Raw genomic sequence first — 22,533 nt, forward strand, 5'->3', positions numbered from 1 at the left:
TGTCTCCTGCATTGCAGGAGGATTGTTTACTGCTGAGCCACCAGGAAAGCCCAAAACAGTAACTTTATTTAGTAACAAATATGATCCAAGCACTTTGCTAAGTGCGTGAATATAGCATATCCATTTAGTTCTAAAGACAACTTGATGCAATAGCATTACTGTTATTCATTTTTTGCAAACAGGGAAAACGGGGTGGGGTAGGAGCATGTAGCATAGAGAGACTATGCACCTTGCCTAAGTCCTTCGGTTAGTAAGTGACAAAACAGGCTTCTCCTCAAAGCAATCTACACCAGAATCTTAAGAAGTGCCTCTGCTTTCCTCCCAGAGCAGAGAGTAACAACTAAATAAATCAGAGTTGAAACTCAATCACGCAAATGCTCAAATTAGGGAAGATGAATGAAGATTATTCAAATGGGAATATAATGTAGTAGATAGGTGACTTGTCCCTGGCTCCATTATAGTAAATGTAGTGCTGATCCAAGATGTTGTCCCTCTGCTTCCTGCTCTAGATCCAATTCCAGATTCACTTTTTCCCCTTTATTTGGCTTTTCTGCTTGATTTTTTGAAATGGTAGCTCTTTCAATGCTTGCTTTTTCAGTTTGAAGCAGAATGAGGAATGAATGTACGGAGCATTATTTCTTTAAAATTGTTCAAGTGTCTGAAACTTGCTTACAAAAGGCACCATGTTGAATCATCAGTTTACTGGGATTTTCTCTGCATCTAGCAAAAGTGCCTGGACATTGGATAATGACTCCATACTTGAATGGACTGTGATTTATCCCATGCCTTTCCTGTTGCACAGACATACAAATGATGCCTTACATCTGTGGTTTCAGGAAAAGCCTCTTGATTTCCTGAAGGCTTTAAAGTAATGAAAAGAAGCTTGACAAGGGAAGAAGTAGCTTTATCAGATAGAAAACACATTATTTACCAGGTAGCAATACTTCAAATAACATCATTAAGCATATAAATAGACAGATTGGTGGAATAGAATACAAAGTCCAGAAATAGATAAATAATTTGGTAGATTGTAAAGGGGCTCAAAATCCATGGGGTAAACATGAACTACTCAGTGAATACTTTCAGAGGAAACAGGAAGCCGTATAAGACAAAATGGAAATAATACCTTCAGTCTCATTAGATCAATAGATCAAATATTTAAATATAAAGCTTTAAATGTTTAAAACTGAGAGAATAAAAAAATTCAAGATTGCAGAAGCTCTGTATAGCTATGAGATAAAGCTCAAAAGCCATAAAGGAAAGGCTTAATAAATTCACCTCCATTTACATATTTTTACAAAGATGACCATATACAAACACAAATGACAAATAATGGAGCAGAGAGATATTTGAAAATTACCTTAGAGGGCTAGTTTTCCTGAAATATAAAGCATTTCTAAAAATTGATAAGGAAAATACTATTACATCAATTGAAAAAAAGGACAAGGATATGAATTGATAGTTGCAGAAAAGGGAAAAAACAGTAATCACATCATGAAAAACACTGGACTGGATGAAACACAAGCTGGAATCAAGACTGCTGGGAAAAATATCAATAACTTCATATGCAGATGACACCACCCTAATGGCAGAAAGCGAAGAACTAAAGAGCCTTTTGATGAAAGTGAAAGTGGAGAGTGAAAAAGTTGGCTTAAAAATCAACATACAGAAAACTAAGATCATGGCATCTGGTCCCATCACTTTATGGCAAATGGGGAAACAGTGGAAACAGTGAGAGACTTTATTTTCTTGGGCTCCAAAATCACTGCAGATGGTGACTCTAGCCATGAAATTAAAAGATGCTTGCTCCTTGGAAGAAAAGTTATGACCAACCTAGACAGCATATTAAAAAGCAGAGACATTACTTTGTCAACAAAGGTCCGTCTAGTCAAAGCTATGGTTTTTCCAGTAGTCATGTATGGATGTGAGAATTGGACTATAAAAAAAGCTGAGCACCAAAGAATTGATGCTTTTGAACTGTGGCTTTGTAGAAGACTCTTGAGAATCCCTTGGACTGCAAGGAGATCCAACCAATCCATCCTAAAGGAAATCAGTCCTGAATATTCATTGGAAGGACTGATACCGAAGCTGTAAATCCAATACTTTGGCCCCCTGATATGAAGAACTGACTCATTTGAAAAGACCCTGATACTGGGAAAGATTGAAGGCAGGAGGAGAAGGGGACGACAGAGGATGAGATGGTTGGATGGTATCACCGACTCAATGGACATGAGTTTGAGTAAACTCTGGGAGCTGGTGAAGGACAGGGAGGCCTGGCGTGCTGCAGTCCATGGGTTTGCAAAGACTGAGTGACTGCACATGACTGAGTGACTGATCTGAACTGAATCATATCCAAATGCTACCATTATTTATAATAAAAGAATTTCATTATTACACTGATATCAATTGTTTTCACCTGGCAAAGAGCAAACATTTGTTAATACATTGTCATGATGAGAATGTGGGAAAACAGATACTCTCACACAGTGATACTGGAAGTGTACACTGTCCTTATGGAGGAAGATTTAGTAATACTCATCAAGATTAAAAAAGATATAATGTTTGATCTAGCAATTCCACTTCTCAGAATTTAACCTACACAAAGGGGAATTGTCATCTATTTATGTACTGATAAGAAGTGATCTATAGCACATATTGTTAAGTGAGAAAAAAGCAAGGTGCAAAATAGGATATAAGGATATGCTTTTGAGCATAACATATATTTGGACCAGAATCTGGGGAAACAAACTGAATGACTGGAAGATACCGTTGGTAAGGAGATTTTTCACTATTTACCATTTTTATACTTTATATTTTTAACCATATGAAAATATTGCCTTTTTGATAAATATTTATTGTATAGATTTATTTTATTATATTTAATTTATTAAATATATTTTCAAATATAAATATTAATATCCCATATCAGTTCAGTTCAGTCGCTCAGTCGTGTCTAACTCTTTGTGACCCCATGAATCACAGCACGCCAGGCCTCCCTGTCTATCACCAACTCCCGGATAGATGAAAACGTTTAAACATAGATTTTTGTGGTAGTTGACAACTAATGAAGCTTGTAAAGGTAAGAGTTGAAGTAACAATTATAGAATAAATTTTTTTTCAGCAGGGTTATTTTATGAGCACAGATCCCCAGCTTTTCCTCTTAAATTCCTATTTAGAAAGCTTTTTAAAAATGTATGCAAGTGAGGAACTGTTTTAGCAGCCTTGGCAATCAGGGCCAAGTATCATCTATTGAATACTTATTCGACATTTGGAGAAATATGTATCAGGTAAAATGCTGATTTGATGAAGGGAAAAAAGTAGGAGATCCATGGTGCTATTCTAGGTAACTAAGTAAATCAATCCTAAAGGAAGTCTACCTTGAATATCCATTGGAAGGACTGATGCTAAAGCTGAAGTTCCAAAACACTGGCCACCTGATGCAATGAGTTGACTCATTGGAAAAGACCCTGATGCTGGGAAAGAATGAGGACAGGAGGAGAAGATGGTGACAGAGGATTAGATGGCTGGATGGCATCACCAACTCAATGGACATGAGTTTAAGCAAACTTTTGGAGATAGTGAAGGACAGGGAAGACTGGCATGCTGCAGTGCATGGGGTTGCAAAGAGTCAGACATGACTGAGTGATTGAACAACAAACAAGTATATCACTCCCATAATATAGCTAAATGAGAGACAAAGGTTTTCTGATCTGTATCTGGATAGCAAGCATAGTCTGAGGGACTCTCTGGACTTTTTCTCAGCTCCCTCTAATATTCACAGATTGGCTGTAGGAGTAACATACTGACCACCTGGAAAGTGGATCCAGATAGAAATGATCACTTAAAAGAGATCCTGTATGTGGGGCCTCTCCTTAGAAATTCTGTCCATGTTATATTTAACAGATAGGAAGCTCCCAGTAAAGGTCATGTCTTTGGTTTCTTTTGTTGTCTAAACTGGTCTGATGTCAATATTTCCATATTTAAAATTTTATGCTATTGATGTGAAACTAAAGGCCTAATTTAGGAATTAAATTTAACACCTATTTGACTATAAAAGCACAACACACAGAGAACTTTATTGTGGAACAGTAAATAAGGAAAATCATAAGACTTCAAGAAGAATTCTACAGCTCCACATATTACTGAAGACTTGGAGGGCAGGCTGCCTCTGCAACCATGGATTTATTAAAAGGAGCACGTGTGATCATTTGTCTGTCTACTGTCAGCTTCATCCTGTCCTTTCATGTTTTGCTCAATATTGCAGAGGAGAGAAGCCTAAAAACTACATTTTGCAGACTGTCTTGCCAGTGTGGTTCTTCTGGTTGGGCTCTATCAATGGGAAGCACTGCAGGAGATTAGACTAAGAAGGCAGAAGAAAAAGTAGTCATTTCTTCCCATTTTAGGTTTTAGGGGCTCTGCTAGCAGTGATGGCTACATGGGGTGAATTAGGCTTCTGGTTTCTTCTCAGATAATGAGATCCAGTGGCCATGGCAGGAGGGAGTGCTCTGTCATCTCCATTGGCACAGAGCTCAGACAGTCTGATGATTCTAGCAGCAACAGTGACAAAAGCTACTGCAGAGCCAGTGGAAATGTGAGTTCCACACTTCCTGCAGTGTGGTAGCAGCCGTCGCTCCAGAGTCAGTGGCAGGTGCTCAGTAGCCTCAGTGATGAAGTTCTTCTGGGTCCTGCGTGCCACCATTTTCCTTTTCCTTCAGCCTCAATGGGTAGTAACTTCTTGCAGTTACCAGTATCTCTCCCCTTTACTTTAGATTTCCTATTTATAACCAATGTCCTATATTACATTTCCACTGATTGAATAATCTAGCATGGCTTTTGTTCCTCACTGACTTACACAAAACAGAAAAATATTTAGGAGATTCATGATTTATGAATTCAAGGAGACTTAAGAGAATGTTCCCTTTTGAAATCAGATTATGATGTCATAGAAAAAAGAGACATGTAAGATAAAGAAGTACTACATGGAGATGAAAAACAATGTTGTGTTATTTTAAACCACCAAGGAGACCCAGCAGAAAAGCAAGACAGGGCACCAACTCAGTATTCAGACAATTGATAAAGGTAGAGAACCAAGCATTTATTCTTCCTTTCCTCTATGAACTGTGTCAGGGTACCCAAATACTTATTAAAGGAAAATTCTTCTTTAATCAAAGAATCACAGATAATAAATGCAGAACAAATGATAGAATTAGAAAATTACCATTTTGCAATACCTAATGGAATAATGGATCTAAGTAACAATCAACAGTGGCTGCTATAACCATTAGGTGAATGGTTAATGGAAAATTATAATAGATGGATCTGAGATGACATCATCTGAGCCCTGTAATTAATGTCACCAAAAGTAGACCACAGAGCTATTATGTGTCACATGATGTAAAGCAGTAGGAATTACACAACACAGAGATGGTGATTGCAGCCATGAAATTAAAAGACGCTTACTACTTGGAAGGAAAGTTATGACCAACCTAGACAGCATATTAAAAAGCAGAGACATTACTTTGTCAACAAAAGTCCGTCTAGTCAAGGGTATGGTTTTTCCAGTAGTCATGTATGGACGTGACAGTTGGACTATAAAGAAAGCTGAGCACTGAAGAATTGATGCTTTTGATCTGTGGTGTTGGAGAAGACTCTTGAGGGTCCCTTGGACTGCAAGGAGATCCAACCAGTCCTTCCTAAAGGAGATCAGTCCTGGGTGCTCATTGGAAGGATTGATGTTGAAGCTGAAACTCCAATACTTTGGCCACCTGATGCGAAGAGCTGACTCATTTGAAAAGACCCTGATGCTGGGAAAGATTGAGGGCAGGAGGAGAAGGGGATGACAGAGGATGAGATGGTTGAATGGCATCACTGACTCAATGGACATGGGTTTGGGTGGACTCCAGGAATTGGTGGTGGACAGGGAGGCCTGGAGTGCTGCAGTTCATGGGGTCGCAAAGAGTTGGACATTACTGTGCGACTGAACTGAGCTGATATAAAGCAGTAGGAATTACACAACACCACCTATTAAATACCCCCGAGAAAAGGATTTGACCTAATTAAGCCTGAATATACAAGTACTGAGGCTTCCCTGGTGGCTCAGTAGTAAACAATTTGCCTGCCAATACAAGAGATGGGGGTTTGATCCCTGGGTCAGGAAGATCCCCTGGAGAAGGAAATGGCAACCCACTCCAATATTCTTGCCTAGGAAATCCCAGTGACAGAAGAACTTGGCAGGCTATAGTCCATGGGGTCACAAAAGAGTTGAATATAAATTATCGATTAAACAACAATACAAGTTCTAGTTTTAAGGAAAAAAGGGAAGAAGAAGAATATGTTAGTTTACACTGCAAGATACAATCAGCCAAATCCAGAGTGTGGGAGATTCTATAGTTTTTCCCCCAAAATAAATAAATAAATAAATAAATAAATAAATATATATATATATATATTTTATAAAAAGGGGGGAGAGTACACTGATATCCATTAAAAGACAGTTTTTGAGATAGCTGGGGGAAATTAGACAGAGTATTACATAATATTAAAAAATTATTAACTGTGTTGGATGTCATATGTTACTTTATGTGTGTATGTGTGTGTTTAAAAAAATCCCTTTCTGTTAAAAATATGAAGTGTTTATGGGATAAATGATATAATGCTGGGGATGTACTTTAAAATGCTCCACCATTTTCTTTCCATCAAAGAAAAAAAAAGTGTTGGGGTGGGTATGAATGAAATAAGAATATCATACTGATTATAATTGTTGTACCTATGTGATAGGCACATGGAGGCTCATTATATATTTTTGTATGAAAAGTTTCTAATAAACAGTTTAAAATAATTTTCCTTATGAAATACTTTTAAAACCCAGAGACTCATGATTGCTTATTTGTTTTAAATTGTCAACTAACAGCTAATTTCTACATTGTAGAAAATATTTTAAACCACTGAAAATATTGGGACTCCTTATCCCAATTTGTTTGACTTTCAAATTTAAGTGGAGAAGTCCTTCACTGCTCCAAACACACATCATGATAAAGATAACATTTAAATTCATAAAGAGAACATTTAAAAGACACAGTAGCATTAAAATAAGATAAACACCTCAATAGACAAGAAGTGGAACATAACACGAAGAGTAACATGAGAGGGGTTGAAGCAGGCCTTTTGGAATTCCAGTTGTCTACACTAGGGATACAAAGACAAGCATTTGTTTACCAGACTGCCACTTGTATAAGACAACGAGCTGCTCAAAGACAGGGCTCCATATACCTTCATCTTAATATGCCTAGAAAAGTGCCAGGAACACAGGCAATAACTGAGTAAATAATGAGCAAGCAGAAAGCTTGAGGAAAGGGTAGCAAATAAGGCCAGAAATATGCAAGAAAAATGTAAGCTTGAATTTGTACAAGCACTAAATGGAAATGTATTATTATTCTGTTATAGAAGACCAGTAGAAAAAAATCTCTCTGTGGGGCTCAAGAGTTCTTACATAATTCTTTTTTTTTCATAGAAAGATGGATAGACAGATTATGGCCATGATTTACTGTTCTGAAGCAAAGTACTACCAAACCTTGTACCCCTTCCAAAAAGAAAGAGTGTATCTCTGCGCTGAGAGAGGAAAACGTATCATACTCTTAGGTTTCTACTTAAACCTCTTTGTTTAGAAATTCTTCTTGGTTACTGTTGTGATACATTTATATACAGGTGTATATTAAAAGAAAAACTCTTGTTTTAAAAAAAAGTCTTTAAAAAGACTTGTGAGATTCCCTTGGACTGCAAGGAGATCCAATCAGTCAATCCTAAAGGAAATCAGTCCTGAATATTTATTGGAAGGACTGATGCTAAAGCTGAAACTCCAATACTTTGGCCACCTGATGCAAAGAACTGACTCAGAAAAGACCCTGATGCTGGGAAAGATTGAAGGTGGGAGGAGAAGGGGAGAATAGAAGAGATGGTTTGATGGCATCACCGATTCAATGGACATGAGTTTGAGTAAGCTCTGGGAGCTGGTGATGGACAGGGAAGTCTGGCATGCTGCAGTCCATGGGGTCACAAAGAGTCGGATATGACTGAGTGACTGAACTGAACTGAACTGTGTATTTAAAAATAAATCAGACAAAACTTGGGCTTCCCAGGTGGCACTAATGGTAAGGAAACCACCCGCCAATGCAGGAGATATATGAGATGTGGGTTAGAGTCCTGGGTTGGGAAGCCCCCCTGGAGGAGGGAGTGACAACCCACTTCAGTATTCTTGCCTGGAGAATGCCATGGACAGAGGAGCTGGTCGGCTACAGTCCATAGGGTCACAAAGAGTCAGACACGACTGAAGCGACTTAGCATGCACACACAAAAACTCATCTCATATATGTCACAAATTCAGTAAAAAGGATGATTATTTAATCACATATGGAAACACAATTTTTGCCCCAGTAAAGGTTTGAAAGAGGTAAAAATTTGTCCCCTTTTCCATGAAAACATCCTACTTCATTTTTTTTTTAACAAGAACTTTTCTGGACATGCTGGCAAACTCTTATGCTTATCATTTTCTTCATATAAATTTCATCATTTCCAGGGTCCAGGACTATTTGGGTTGCCAAATAGGGTTTTTGAGGGATATAATCATTGTAAAAAATATCTGGATATTTTTTATATGATATATGATACAGAGGAAAGAGAGTGAAATTCTTTCTATCTTACTTTTAATCCAAAGAGCCAAATTATGGTCTTGCCAGAGAGAAGCAGCCTAGTTATGGTAGCCCCTACCAAACCACCTCAAAATGAAATACTAAGCTGCTTAAATGTTATAAATCTGGATAAAGTTCAGCCTTTGCACATTACATAAATGGTCAATTGCTGGGTAATAGGAAGGAAAAGTCATTATTTCCTAAGAAGAATCCTTTCAATTTATGTGAGAAAAATATCATGACATTTTTTATTTGTTGCTAATTTTAATTAAAAAATACCAACATCCACATTTATAATATTTTATTTAAGTGAAGTGGAAAAATCCTTGGATTGAAAGCTAAGTTCTAGTGCCAGTTCTGACTGGGCAATTGTGTGATCTTGGGAAAGTCACTTGGCTCTTGGAGACTTAGTTTTCCTACCTTTAAAATCAAGGGGCTTGGGGAGGGTTCACTCAGGTGGTTAATGAAAGCCCCTTTTAGCTCTATCAGGTGAGTTTAAGCTCTATAATGTATATGTTTAAATTTTATAAGCATTAAAAAAAAAGCCACATAGATATGCAGAGAAGTCAATAAGTAGCAATATTGAGGATTTTTGGCACCTACCCTTGTGTGAGATGATAGAGCAAGAAAGATAGAGAAAGAGAAATATAATTTTTTTTCTTTTTTTAATTTGCACTGACATTCGTAAAAATGGCTCAATTTAAAAGCTGTGGAACCTAGTATTCCCACTCCTAAGCATATACCTAGAGAGAACCATAATTCAAAAAGATATATGCACCCCAATGTTCATTGAAGCACTATTTACAATAGCCAGGACATGGAAGCAACCTAAATATCCATCAACAGAAGAATGGATAAAGATGATGTGGCACATATACAGTGGAAAATTACTCAACCATAAAAAGACGTGGATGGACCTAGAGACTCAGAGTGAAGAAACTCAGAAAGACAAAAACATATACTGTATATTAATGCATATATATGAGATCTAGAAAAATGTATAGATGAATTCATTTGAAAAGCAGAAATAGAAACAAAATGAATAACTAATGAGAACTGATTTTAGAGCACAGGGAACTCTACCAAGCGCTCTACGGTGGCCTCAATGGGAAAGAAATTCAAAGAAGAGATACATGTATCTGTGTGACTGATTTACTATGCTGTACAACAGAAACTAATACAATATTGTAAAGCAATTATACTCTAATAGAAAAAAGCTGTAGAAGATAGGAAAATGAAATAAAATGCTAAGTATTATGTGTCTTAAATAATCTAAACATAAGATACAAAAGCCCAATTTTTAATTAAGTCACATGGACATCACCAGATGGTCAATACTGAAATCAGAGTTATTATATTCTTTGCAGTCAAAGATGGAAAAGTTCTATACAGTCAGCAAAACAAGACCAGGAGCAGACTGTGGCTCAGATCATGAACTCCTTATTGCAAAATTCAGACTTAAATTGAAGAAAGTAGGAGAAACCACTAGGGCATTCAGGTATTATCCATATCAAATCCCTTATGATTATACAGTGGCAGTAACAAATAGATTCAAGGGATTAGATCTGACAAACAGAGTCCCTGAAGAACTATGGACGGAGGTTTGTAATACTGTACTGGAGGCAATGATCAAACCATTCCCAAAAAGAAGAAATGCAAAAAGGCAAAATGGTGCCTGAGGAGGCCTTACAAAGAGCTGAGAAAAGAAAAGTGAAAGACAAAAGAGAAAAAGAAAGATCCAAAGAATAGCAAGGAGAGATAAGAAAGCCTTTCTAAGTGAACAATGCAAACAAAGAGAAAAACCATTAAACGGGAAAGACTAGAGATCTCTTCAAGAAAATTAGAAGATACCAAGGGAACATTGCATGCAAAGATGAGCACAATAAAGGACAGAAACGGCATGGACCTAACAGAAGCAGAAGGGATTAAGAAGAGGTGGCAAGGATACACAGAAGAACTATACAGAAAACAGCTTGATGACCCAGATAACCATGATGGTGTGATCACTCACCTAGAGCCAGACATCCTGGAGTGCAAAGTCAAGTGGGCCTTGAGAGGCATCACTATGAACAAAGCTAGTGGAGGTGATGGAATTCCAGCTGAGCTATTTCAAATCCTAAAAGATGATGCTGTTAAAGACCTGCAGTCAATATGCCAGAAAATTTGGAAAACTCAGCAGTTACCAGAGGACTGGAAAAGGTCACTGTTCATTCCAATCCCAAAGAAAGGCAATGCCAAAGAATGTTCAAACCACCACACAATTGCACTCACTTCACATGCTAGCAAGACAATGCACAAAATCTTTCAAGCTAGGCTTTAACAGCATGTGAACCGAGAACTTCCAGATGTACAAGCTAGATTTAGAAAAGGCAGAGGAACCAGAGATCAAATTGCTAAGATCAGTTGGATTATAGAAAAAGCAACAGAATTCCAGAGAAACATCTTCTGCTTCATGGACTATGCCAAAGCCTTTGACTGTGTGGATCACAACAAACTGGAAAATTCTTCAAGAGATGGGAATACCAGACTACCTGACCTGTCTCCTGAGAAACCTGTATGCAGGTCAAGAAACAATAGTTAGAACCTAACATGGAACAACAAACTGGTTCCAAGCTGGGAAAGGAGTAAGTCAAGGCTGTATATTGTCACCCTGTTTACTTAACTTATATGCAGAGTACATTATGCAAAATGCTGGGCTGGATGAAGCACAAACTGGAATCAAGATTGCTGGGAGAAATATCAATAACCTCAGATATGCAGATGACACTACTCTTATGGCAGAAAGTGAAGAGGAACTAAAGAGCCTCTTGATGAAGGTAAAAGAGGAGAGTAAAAGTGCTGGCTTAAAAATTCAGCATTCCAAAAACATAGATCTATGATCTATGATCTGGTCCCTTCAGTTCGTGGCAAATAAAACGGGAAGAGTGGAAGCAGTAACAGATTTTATTTTCTTGGGCTCCAAAATCACTGTGGACATTTAAGGAAGCCTTGAAATTAAAAGATGCTTGCTCCTTGGAAGAAAAGCTATGACAAACCTAGACAGTGTGTTAAAAAGCAGAAACATTACTTTGCTTACAAAGTTCCATTTAGTCAAAGCTATGGTTTTTCTAGTAGTCATGTATGAACGTGAGAATTGGACCATAAAGAAGGCTGGGCACCGAAGGATTGACACTTTTGAACTTTGGTGTTGGAGAAGACCCTGAGAGTCCCTTGGACAGCAGGGAGTTCAAACCAGTCAATCCTAAAGGAAATCAACCCTGAATATTCATTGTCAGGGTTGATACTAAAGCTGAAGCTCCAATACTTTGGCTACCTGATGCAAAGTGTCGACTCATTGGAAAAGACCCTGAAGGTGATAAAGATGGAGTGCGGGAGGGGAAGGGGATGACAGAGGATGATATGGTTGGATGGTACCACGTACTCAATGGACATGAATTTGAGCATACTCCGGGAGATGGTGAAGGACAGGGAAGCCTGGCATGCTGCAGTTCATGGGATCGCAAAGAGTCAGATATGACTGAGTAACTGAACAACAGCCACCAATAGGAACTTTTTTGAAAATAATAACCACATTAATACCTATCCTGGTGGCTCAGATAGTAAAGAATCTGCCTGCAATGCATGAGACCCAGATTTGATCCCTGGGTTGGGCAGATCCCCTGGAGAAGTAAATGGCAACCCACTCACATATTCTTGCCTGGAGAATTCTATGGGAAGAGGAGCTTGATGGGCTACAGTCCACAGTGTTGCAAAGAGTTGGACATGACTGACAGACTCACACCTTTCACTTTACCTCACCTATCTCTATATTCATAATCAACTGCTACTTCTTCTTTATAGAGGAGACATAGCTGCTACCAAAACTAATTGTAATCATGTGTATGTATGTGTATGTTCTTAATCGCCCTGTTACATTTCAGCAGTCAGGAACACAAACTCCCAAAACCTGGATATTATTGCTAGTGTATGGTTTTAAGAAATTGCTGTCAGAATTCCTAGAGCCTCAGGTATTGTCCTGAGATATGAATAAATGATAGCTATTTATAAGCTGCCACTTCTTTTTGTCACTCCATAATTTTAACTTCAAAGTCTAGTGACATGGCTGAACCTATTTTCAGTTCCTGTAAAGTTGTGCATTTGAAGTGGGAACAACAGTGACAAAAAGTGAGAGACAGTGATTGACATGGCATATAATCACTTTACGTATCAAGACTCTAGCATACTGTTTATAGGAGGTGCTACATCATTAGAAAAATATGAAGGGATGTGTTAGTGGGGTTGTACCAAAATAATTGATGTCCCAAAGGTAATTTTTGGTACAAATAGGATATTTTTAAATTGCTATTTTTTTTTTTTTGTTATACATGGAGAGTCATGGGAAAGGGATATATTATACCTAACTTTAAGAAAGTTAGGAATGTGTGTGAGTAGCATTAAGGGTGTAGGCTGAGGCAAAAGTTCAAGACAGATGAACTTCTACCTGTCTTGTGTTTTCCCACATCTATCTGAGTGATTTTGGACCAACCATTTTAGTCTCCTAGCTTTGTTTTCCTCATCTGTAAGCTGAGAATAAAGTAGTTGACTCTGTCTACCTCAAGGCAGTATTAGAGACTCCAATAAGATATTTATGAAGGTACCTTGGTCTATGTTGAAGCAATTAACTAATATGAAGTTCAGTTCAGTCACTTAGTCATGTCCGACTCTTTGTGACCCCATGAAACGCAGCATGCAATCCTCCTTGTCCATCACAAACTTCCGGAGTTTACCCAAACTCATGTCCATTGAATTGGGGATGGCATCCAACCATCTCATCCTCTGTCATCCCCTTCTCCTCCTGCCCTCAATTTTTCCCAGCATCAGGGTCTTTTCAAATGAGTCAGCTCTCCGCATCAGGTGGCCAAAGTATTGGAGTTTCAGCTTCAACATCAGTCCCTCCAATGAACACCCAGGACTGATCTCCTTTAGGATGGACTGGTTGGATCTCCTCGCAGTCCAAGGGACTCTCAAGAGTCTTCTCCAACACCACAGTTCAAAAGCATCAATTCTTCAGTGCTCAGCTTTCTTTATAGTCCAACTTTCACATCCACACATGACCACTGACTAGACGGATCTTTGTTGACAAAGTAATGCCTCTGCTTGTTAATATGCTATCTAGGTTGGTCATAACTTTCCTTCCAAGGAGTAAGCATCTTTTAATTTCATGGCTTCAATCACCATCTGCAGTGATTTTGGAGCCCAAGAAAATAAAGTCTCTCACTGTTTTCATTGTTTCCCCATTTGCCATAAAGTGATGGTACCAGATGAGTGATCTTAGTTTTCTGAGTGTTGACTTCTAAGCCAAATTTTTCACTCTCCTCTTTCACTTTCATCAAGAGGCTCTTTAGTTCTTTTTCACTTTCTGCCATAAGAGTGGTGTCATTTGCCTATCTGAGGTTATTGATATTTCTCCCAGCAATCTTGATTCCAGCTTATGCTTCTTCCAGCCCAGCATTTCTCATGATGTACTCTGCATATAAGTTAAAGAAGCAGGGTGACAATATACAGCCTTGACGTACTCCTTCTCCTATTTGGAACCAGTCTGTTGTTCCATGTCCAGTTCTAACAGTTGCTTCCTGACCTGCATACAGGTTTCTCAAGAGGCAGGTCACGTGGTCTGATATTCCCATCTCTTTCAGAATTTTCCAGTTTGTTGTGATCCACACAGTTAAAGGCTTTGGCATAGTCAATAAAGCAGAAATAGATGTTTGTCTGGAACTCTCTTGCTTTTTCAATGATCCAGCAGATATGGCAATTTGAACTCTGGTTCCTCTGCCTTTTCTAAAACCAGCTTGAACATCTGGAAGTTCATGGTTCACGTATTGCTGAAGACTGGCTTGGAGACTTTTGATCATTACTTTACTAGCATGTGAGATGAGTGCAATTGTGTGGCAGTTTGAGCATTCTTTGGCATTGCCCCTCTTTGGGATTGGGATGGAAGCTGACCTTTTCCAGTCCTGTGGCCACTGCTGAGTTTTCCAAATTTGCTGGCATATTGAGTGCAGCACTTTCACAGCATCATCTTTCAGGATTTGAAATAGCTCAACTGGAATTCCATCACTTCCACTAGCTTTGTTCGTAGTGATGCTTCCTAAGGCCCACCTGACTTCACATTCCAGGATGTCTGGATCTAGGTGAGTGTTAGTGATCACACCATCGTGATTATCTTGGTCATGAAGATCTTTTTTGTACAGTTCTTCTGTGTATTCTTGCCACCTCTTCTTGATATCTTCTGCTTCTGTTAGGTCCATACCCTTTCTGTCCTTTATTGAGCCCATCTTTGCATGAAATGTTCCCTTGGTATCTCTAATTTTCTTGAAGAGATCTCTAGTCTTTCCCATTCTATTGTTGCCCTCTATTTCTTTGCATTGATCACTGAGGAAGTCTTTCTTATCTCTCTTTGATATTCTTTGCATTCAAATGGGTATATCTTTCCTTCTCCTCTTTGCTTTTGACTTCTCTTCTTTTCAGAGCTATTAGTAAGGCCTCCTCAGACAGCCATTTTGCTTTTTTTTGCATTTCTTTTTCTTGAGGATGGTCTTGATCCCTGTCTCCTGTACAGTGTCATGAACCTCCATCCATAGTTCATCAGGCATTCAGTCTATCAGATCTAGTCCCTTAAATCTATTTCTCACTTCCACTGTATAATCATAAGGGAAGATACCCCACGTCCAAGGTCAGGAGGGGTGGCTCTGAGGAGATACCCCATGTCCAAGGTAAGGAGCAGCGGCTGCGCTTGCTGGAGCAGCCTTGAAGAGATACCCCACATCCAAGGTAAGAGAAACCCAAGTAAGATGGTAGGCACTAAGAAAGGGCACCAGAGTGCAGACAGACTGAAATCACAATCACAGAAAACTAGCTAATCCGATCACATGGACCACAGCCTTGTCTAACTCAATATGAAGTAGTCTTCCTCATTATTATCAAGAAAAATATATATTATTGCTAGTACCTATGACTAAAATCACAGAAGTGTTTGGAGAACTCAAATTACCTTTTCCTGGTATATTCATGAAACGTGGGTTCCTCTAATTAATCAATTAGATTAATTCCTCATTAATTACAATTCTCCTGGATCCTACACACATTTGTTATGATTAATTTCATGTGTCAACCTGACTGGGTCATGTAGTGCCCAGATATTTGGTTAAAGATTATTTCTGAGTGTGTCTGTGATGGTGTTTCTGGATGAGATTGGTATTTGAGTTAGTAGACTGAATAAAGCAGACTGACCTCCCCGATGTGGGTGGGTATGAGAACTGAATAGAACAAAACAGGTGAAGGAAGGGAAAAACCATCTCTCTCCGTCTGACTCATTGCGCTGACACACTAATCTCTTGCCTTCAGACTTCAACTAACTCCATAGGAGCTCCTGGTTTTCAAGGTCTTTGCATTCAGACTGGAATTTACAACACTGGCTCTCCAGTTCTCAGGCCTTCAGACTTGGGCTTGTACGTTGGGCTTGTACCTTGATTCTCCTGGTTCTTAGAACTTCATGTCAGACTGGAAATATATTAACTGTTTTCCCCTGGGTCTCCAACTTGCAGATGGCAAACAGTAGTTTCCATAACTGTGTGAGCCAATTCCTTATAATAAATTTCTGTCTCCATCTCTCTCTCTCTGTAATATTTATTTACAATTATTTATATTATATACAATATACAATATATCTATTTATTTTTCTGGAGAATCCTAACCAATACAGATTGCATGTTTTTCAAATATTTGTTAGAGGGTGGCATAGATACATTGTAGCTCTTTTCCTAGTAAAAATAATTGGCTGATATAAGGATCTACTGTATCTAGCTCCTGATAATGACTTTCATCTTGAAGATCAAAGAAATGTGTGTTCCAGTTTCTTGGTCCTATATGCATCTGGAATTTTATGTGTTTGAAACTGATGTCAGATCCTCATCTCCCAGACATCATCCCAGACATCTCCTGCCCCATCAGAATCCTATTTGTTCTTACTGAAGTCATCTACAGGAGCTGCTTCCTCATGACTTCCATTCACTTTGCCCACAATGTAACAGCCACACCAAGAAATATGAGAGTTGCCATACACCGATCTCTTCCCTATGGGCAACTGACATATTTTAGCTCACTTAATCCTCATGACCATCCAACAATGCTGTTATTCCTCATTTTATAGTTCAGGAAACAGTGGCTTTTAAAGGGTAACTAAGTTACTCAATGATACACAGCAAACAGCGGAACTAAGAATTGAATTCAAAGCTACCTAACTGGTAAATCTATGTGGACTCAATTACGAGGCATATCTCCTATTCCCACTCCCCTTTTTCTTTTCCCTCAGTTGCACATTTCTTTGTCCATCTAAGTTACTCAGGCTCAAGGCAATTTATTATAGCTAGGGTATATGATTTCCTCTGGTATTTTATGTAACATTTTCAAAACAGCCCAGACATGTATGATGACCATGTTTTTGCCTGTCAGCAATGCAGAGGAACCAGAGATCAAATTGTCAACACCGCTGGATCATCGAAAAAGCAAGAGAGTTCCAGACAAACATCTATTTCTGCTTTATTGACTATGCCAAAGCCTTTAACTGTGTGGATCACAACAAACTGGAAAATTCTGAAAGAGATGGGAATATCAGACCACGTGACCTGCCTCTTGAGAAACCTGTATGCAAGTCAGGAAGCAACTGTTAGAACTGGACATGGAACAACAGACTGGTTCCAAATAGGAAAAGGAGTACGACAAGGCTGTATATTGTCACCCTGCTTCTTTAACTTATATGCAGAGTACATCATGAGAAACGCTGGGCTGGAAGAAGCACAAACTGGAATCAAGATTGCTGGGAGAAATATCAATAACCATAGATATGCAGAAAGTGAAGAGGAACTAAAAAGCCTCTTGATGAAAGTGAAAGAGGAGAGTGAAAAAGTTGGCTTAAAACTCAACATTCAGAAAATGAAGATCATGGCATCTGGTTCCCTCACTTCATGGGAAATAGATGGGGAAACAGTGGATACAGTGTCAGACTTAATTTTTTTGGGCTCCAAAACCACTGCAGATGGTGACTGCAGCCATGAAATTAAAAGACACTTACTCCTTGGAAGAAAAGTTATGACCAACCTAGATAGCATATTCAGAAGCAGAGATATTACTTTGCCAACAAAGGTCCGTCTAGGCAAGGCTATGGTTTTTCCAGTAGTCATGTATAGATGTGAGAGTTGAACTGTGAAGAAGGCTGAGCACCAAAGAATTGACGCTTTTGAACTGTGGTGTTGGAGAAGACTCCTGAGAGTCCCTTGGACTGCAAGGAGATCCAACCAGTCCATTCTGAAGGAGATCAGCCCTGGGTGTTCTTTGGAAGGAATGATGCTAAAGCTGAAACTCCAGTACGTTGGCCACCTGATGTGTAGAGTTGACTCATCGGAAAAGACTCTGACGCTGAGAGGGATTGGGGGCAGGAGGAAAAGGGGACGACAGAGGATGAGATGGCTGGATGGCATCACTGACTCAATGGACGTGAGTTTGAGTGAACTCGGGAGTTGGTGATGGACAGGGAGGCCTGGTGTGATGCGATTCATGGTGTCGCAAAGAGTTGGACATGACTGAGCGACTGAACTGAACTGAATTTTTTTTTTTCATTCTGAAAGGATTCTATCAAATTTGATAAGGTTGATATGTTCTATAAATCCCTACTGCCTCCTTTAATGCAATCATAACTTTCTGAGGGCTGGTTCCTAGGGACAAAGCTTTATAGTCCATAACTTTCCAGTGAAAGATTTACTATATGGTGGAATTAATACGTGCCATGCATTTCACAGCTTTTCCACCTCAAATGGCATTTCTTAGTCAGCACATTAGGTTTCCCATATGTATTGCCACAAATAGTAATTCTTCCTCAGAGTTCAGGGAGATTTGCAGAAACAAGTATTTCCAAATTAAATCTTATTCACAGTTTCTGCTCAGTATAAAGCAGCCTAACTTGATGAGTGCCTTTGACATGTTGGGGAATAATTAAATTTAATTTTCATGCACAGAATGGAAATGAAAAACACTTCTGTAGGCCTGCAGTTACACTATGCTCTCAAAAGGGAAGGGAAATGGAATCTGAGAAAATGGTGCAGTCCACAAAGTTCTAGGAGAAAACATTCTAGAATAATACAATCTCTGCTGATATGGCAGCTTTTATTTTAGCCCTTAGGGGTAAAAATGGGAATGGACTTGATGGATTTCTTTTTTTCCTTTTGAAAAGATAGAAAGGTAATTTGACCTATTTATTATCCAAATGTTCTTTAAAAATTCACTGGCTTTTACATTGAGCAGCTGACTGCCTTGAAGTGACACCTCCCCCACCAATTCAGCCCCACAGCTACACAGACTCTGTTTCCAAGCACAGCTCTCAGTGTTACCAGTTTTTCTCTGGGACCCCTTAACTGTATTTTAGGAAAGGAGAATGTCAGCATTTTGAAATTAGAATATTTAAACTGTAAATAAAAAATTTACTGGCTTTTAAAGGGCAGACCTGAGAGAAAAGTCTTAGACTCATATTCTCCAAATTATCAGCAAGTAGTGAATAAGAGGGGGAGCCTTTACTATTATTGAACTTTTAAATATTATTAATAATAGCTGAGATAAAGTTTCAATGTATTTAGAACCCCTTAGGAGTCAGGGTCTGTTTCTAAAGTTCTTTATATTCCAGTAGACTGTCACATTGTTTTACCTGTTTATACTTCAGGAATTTGAGCCTGAGAAAAGTGATTTTCCTGACGTTACACAGCTAGTAAATGCCTAATTGTGATTTGGTCCTAACGTCTGGATCTCTCCAAAGCCTGTGCTCTTTCTAGTACAATATATCATAATTAAGAGCACAATTTCAAAAAGCAGACTTGGGCTTTTAAACTCAGACACTGCCAGCTGCTGGCTGTATGAACTGAACTTAACATTTCTGAATTCAGAACCCTCTTGTATAAAATTATCATCATCATCTTCATCATTATTTAGTCAGGCTGTTGTAGGGATTAAGTGAGTTAGTATGCTAAGAATTCTTTTACTCTCTGCCTGGCCCATACACCACACTCAGTGAGTGTTATTTTTCATTTTACCATACCAGGTAGACCCTCTTTATGAGGTTAAGGCATAGATAGAAAGTTGAAGAATCAATAAGGCTACCTGCTTTATACATGACTGAATTGGTTTTGAGGCAATAAAAAGATACATTGGTAACTTAAAGAGAAAAGAGTTCTAGTAACAGAAGTCTTTGGCCATAAACTAAAATTGTATTGCCAACTGTTACTCAATTTGAACACAAGCAATAATGATGAGAGGACATTTTTTATCTACTCATTCACTCATTCATCAGACTCATTTGCTTTTTTTTCTCCTCTAGAGTAGGAACGTAGGTGTTGAATTCACCCCGAGGTAAGAGTTTGTTCTGCCTGAAAATTCCAATCAGTGTCAGAACAATGAACAAAAGACTGAACTTTATAAAACATGAGACAGTTTGCTTTCATTAAACTTATAAGTTGTACACAGCTTATTTATTAAAAAGGTTTTTTTTTTTTTTTTTTTTTTAAGTTATGGAGCTTCTTGAAAAGAACACAGTGACCACACTTATTGTCAAATCAATGTAGTTCTTTTTATTCAGGATTCTCTTTGTTCACTCTATTTCTTTCTTTCTTTCTTTTTTTTTGAATGTTTGAATGGAGACACTAAAGGTAGAGTGAGGTGAAGTGATTTGGGAGCAGCTCTGAGGTACATGGTGCCAAAACCCAAAAGTCCCTGCTTGGCTGTGCCTCCTTGAAACAGCTTTGTTCATGTACGCAGCTGTATAAATTACACTGATTTGAAAGAAACAAAACACCTTTTATGCTTGTCTTCCTTAAAGTTCTTTTTCATCCATGCCAGAATTCTTTCTCTGTAAGAATAATAGCAAAGATTTGTTTTGCAAAACTCTATGTTCAGAGCTGGAAGTGGGGGTTGGGGAAAAAGGAGGAATTTGATTCTGATTTTTTTTTTTTTAATCATGTAGTAGGCTGAGATTCCCTCCGGTGTGGTAAAAAATAAAACGAGGCCAGATGGTAGGAGTTGTTTATGGGTTCTGAAGAGAAGTATTAAGTCATTAAAATTTGGAGGATATTCTCATTTATTCCAGCTTCCTCTTCTCATTAAATCTCTATTTTCTGCGGTTAAAGGCGCAGGGAGATAATGTCTGGGTGGCAGATGTGAATGCCTCCTTGCCCGGGCCATGGTTAAAGAGTATCTTTTGTTCTCTCAGATCTCCAGCTAGGAGTGAATGTAAAGGAATGTGCTTTACAGGAGTCTAGAAAGGTGCATGGAAGCACCTGTACAGGAAATAGGTAAAGGTTATCTACACTAAGTTTTAAGGCTTTTAAATCTGAATGTACTTTGAGACTCATTTCTTGGCACAGGTTTTTCCGAGAGCTCCTTAGAGAAGAACTTAGCTTTAGTAATAAATATAAGAGGGACATTTTCCGGCATAATGAATCTTGAATGGATGTGCTCAAAGCTGATTTTAAAATTCATGGCTGGTGTTATCTATAAAATGGGAAGATGACATTGTCTATGTTATAATAGACAATTATTATAGACCATTATAAATATAATATATATTTAATTATAATATATATGCTATATATTATAATAGACAATTCTAAGTACTGTTCTATTTTTAAAGAACGAAATCAATAAAGTTACTCAAACTATTTATGGGACTGATCCTGCTATTTATGTAACTCTTGCCATGAAAATATACCCAGAATTAAGCAATTACACAAATAGCTTGCATTTAAAAATTGTAGGTGATGCTAGTGATAAAGAACCCACATCCCAGTGCAGGAGACAGAAGAGATATGGGTTCATTCGCCGGGGACAGGAAGATCCCAGTATTCTTGCTTGGAGAATCCCATGGACAGAGGAGCCTGGTGAGCTATAGCTCATGGGATTGCAAAGGATTGGACACAACTGAAGCAACTTAATGTGCACGGATGCAAGCCTTAGGTTTCATTTTGTTAAGGAACAGTTTTCCTCTGATGAGCCCATATTAATCCTTTTGTGATAGTTAAGTGTACAGGGTTAGAAATTTATACTGAGGGTTCGAATATGAGTTTAAGTCATAACTCTGCTATTTACTAACCAAGTGAACTTAGACACAACACTTTTAAGCTACTGTTTGTTTATTCACCTATAAAATGGAGATATTAATAGCTCTTACCTCATAATTATACATGAGGACGCTAAATTGAACAATGTATGTAAAGTTTTGCACAGTTTCTGGACCATACTTCCTGGCTCTGGAGAAGCAAAACTACCTATCTTAACTAAACAATATCAATCTAACCGCCACTGTTAAACTTATGAAGAATCACTGACAGGAAAGCTTATCAAAATATGTATGGAGCCCTAAGGAACCACACAGACAACTGAGTCTCCTTGGGTGCACTCAGTGACCAGCTGTTTATACATGGTGAGAAACAGAGATCTGTTGTGTCAGATTACAAGGCTCTCCCCTACAGTGCAGTATGCGGTGGGGCTGAAGATGGTGGGGCTGTCATGTCAAAGCTACTAGGTTCTAATGCTAAGTAAGTAGAGAGTGGTGGAGGGTGGGCAGGAATTTGGATCAGGAAGGATTGTGGGAGGTTTCTGCTTTGGAGTAATCCCCTCCCAGGATTATCTCATTCTTGATCCAAGACTCTGGGGACAATCAGAGAGATGGGGAGAAAAGAACAGGAAATGGAAATCTGCAAAAACTGGGTAACCTCTCCTGTTGTAAAGTGAGGAAAGGCTGCACTGCAGAGTTTTACTGGAGCCTTCATTCAGG

This window comes from Bos grunniens, chromosome 1 (assembly GCF_055505025.1).
Source record: "Bos grunniens cultivar Pamir isolate PY7600 chromosome 1, Bosgru_T2T1.0, whole genome shotgun sequence".
Lineage (NCBI taxonomy): Eukaryota > Metazoa > Chordata > Mammalia > Artiodactyla > Bovidae > Bos > Bos grunniens.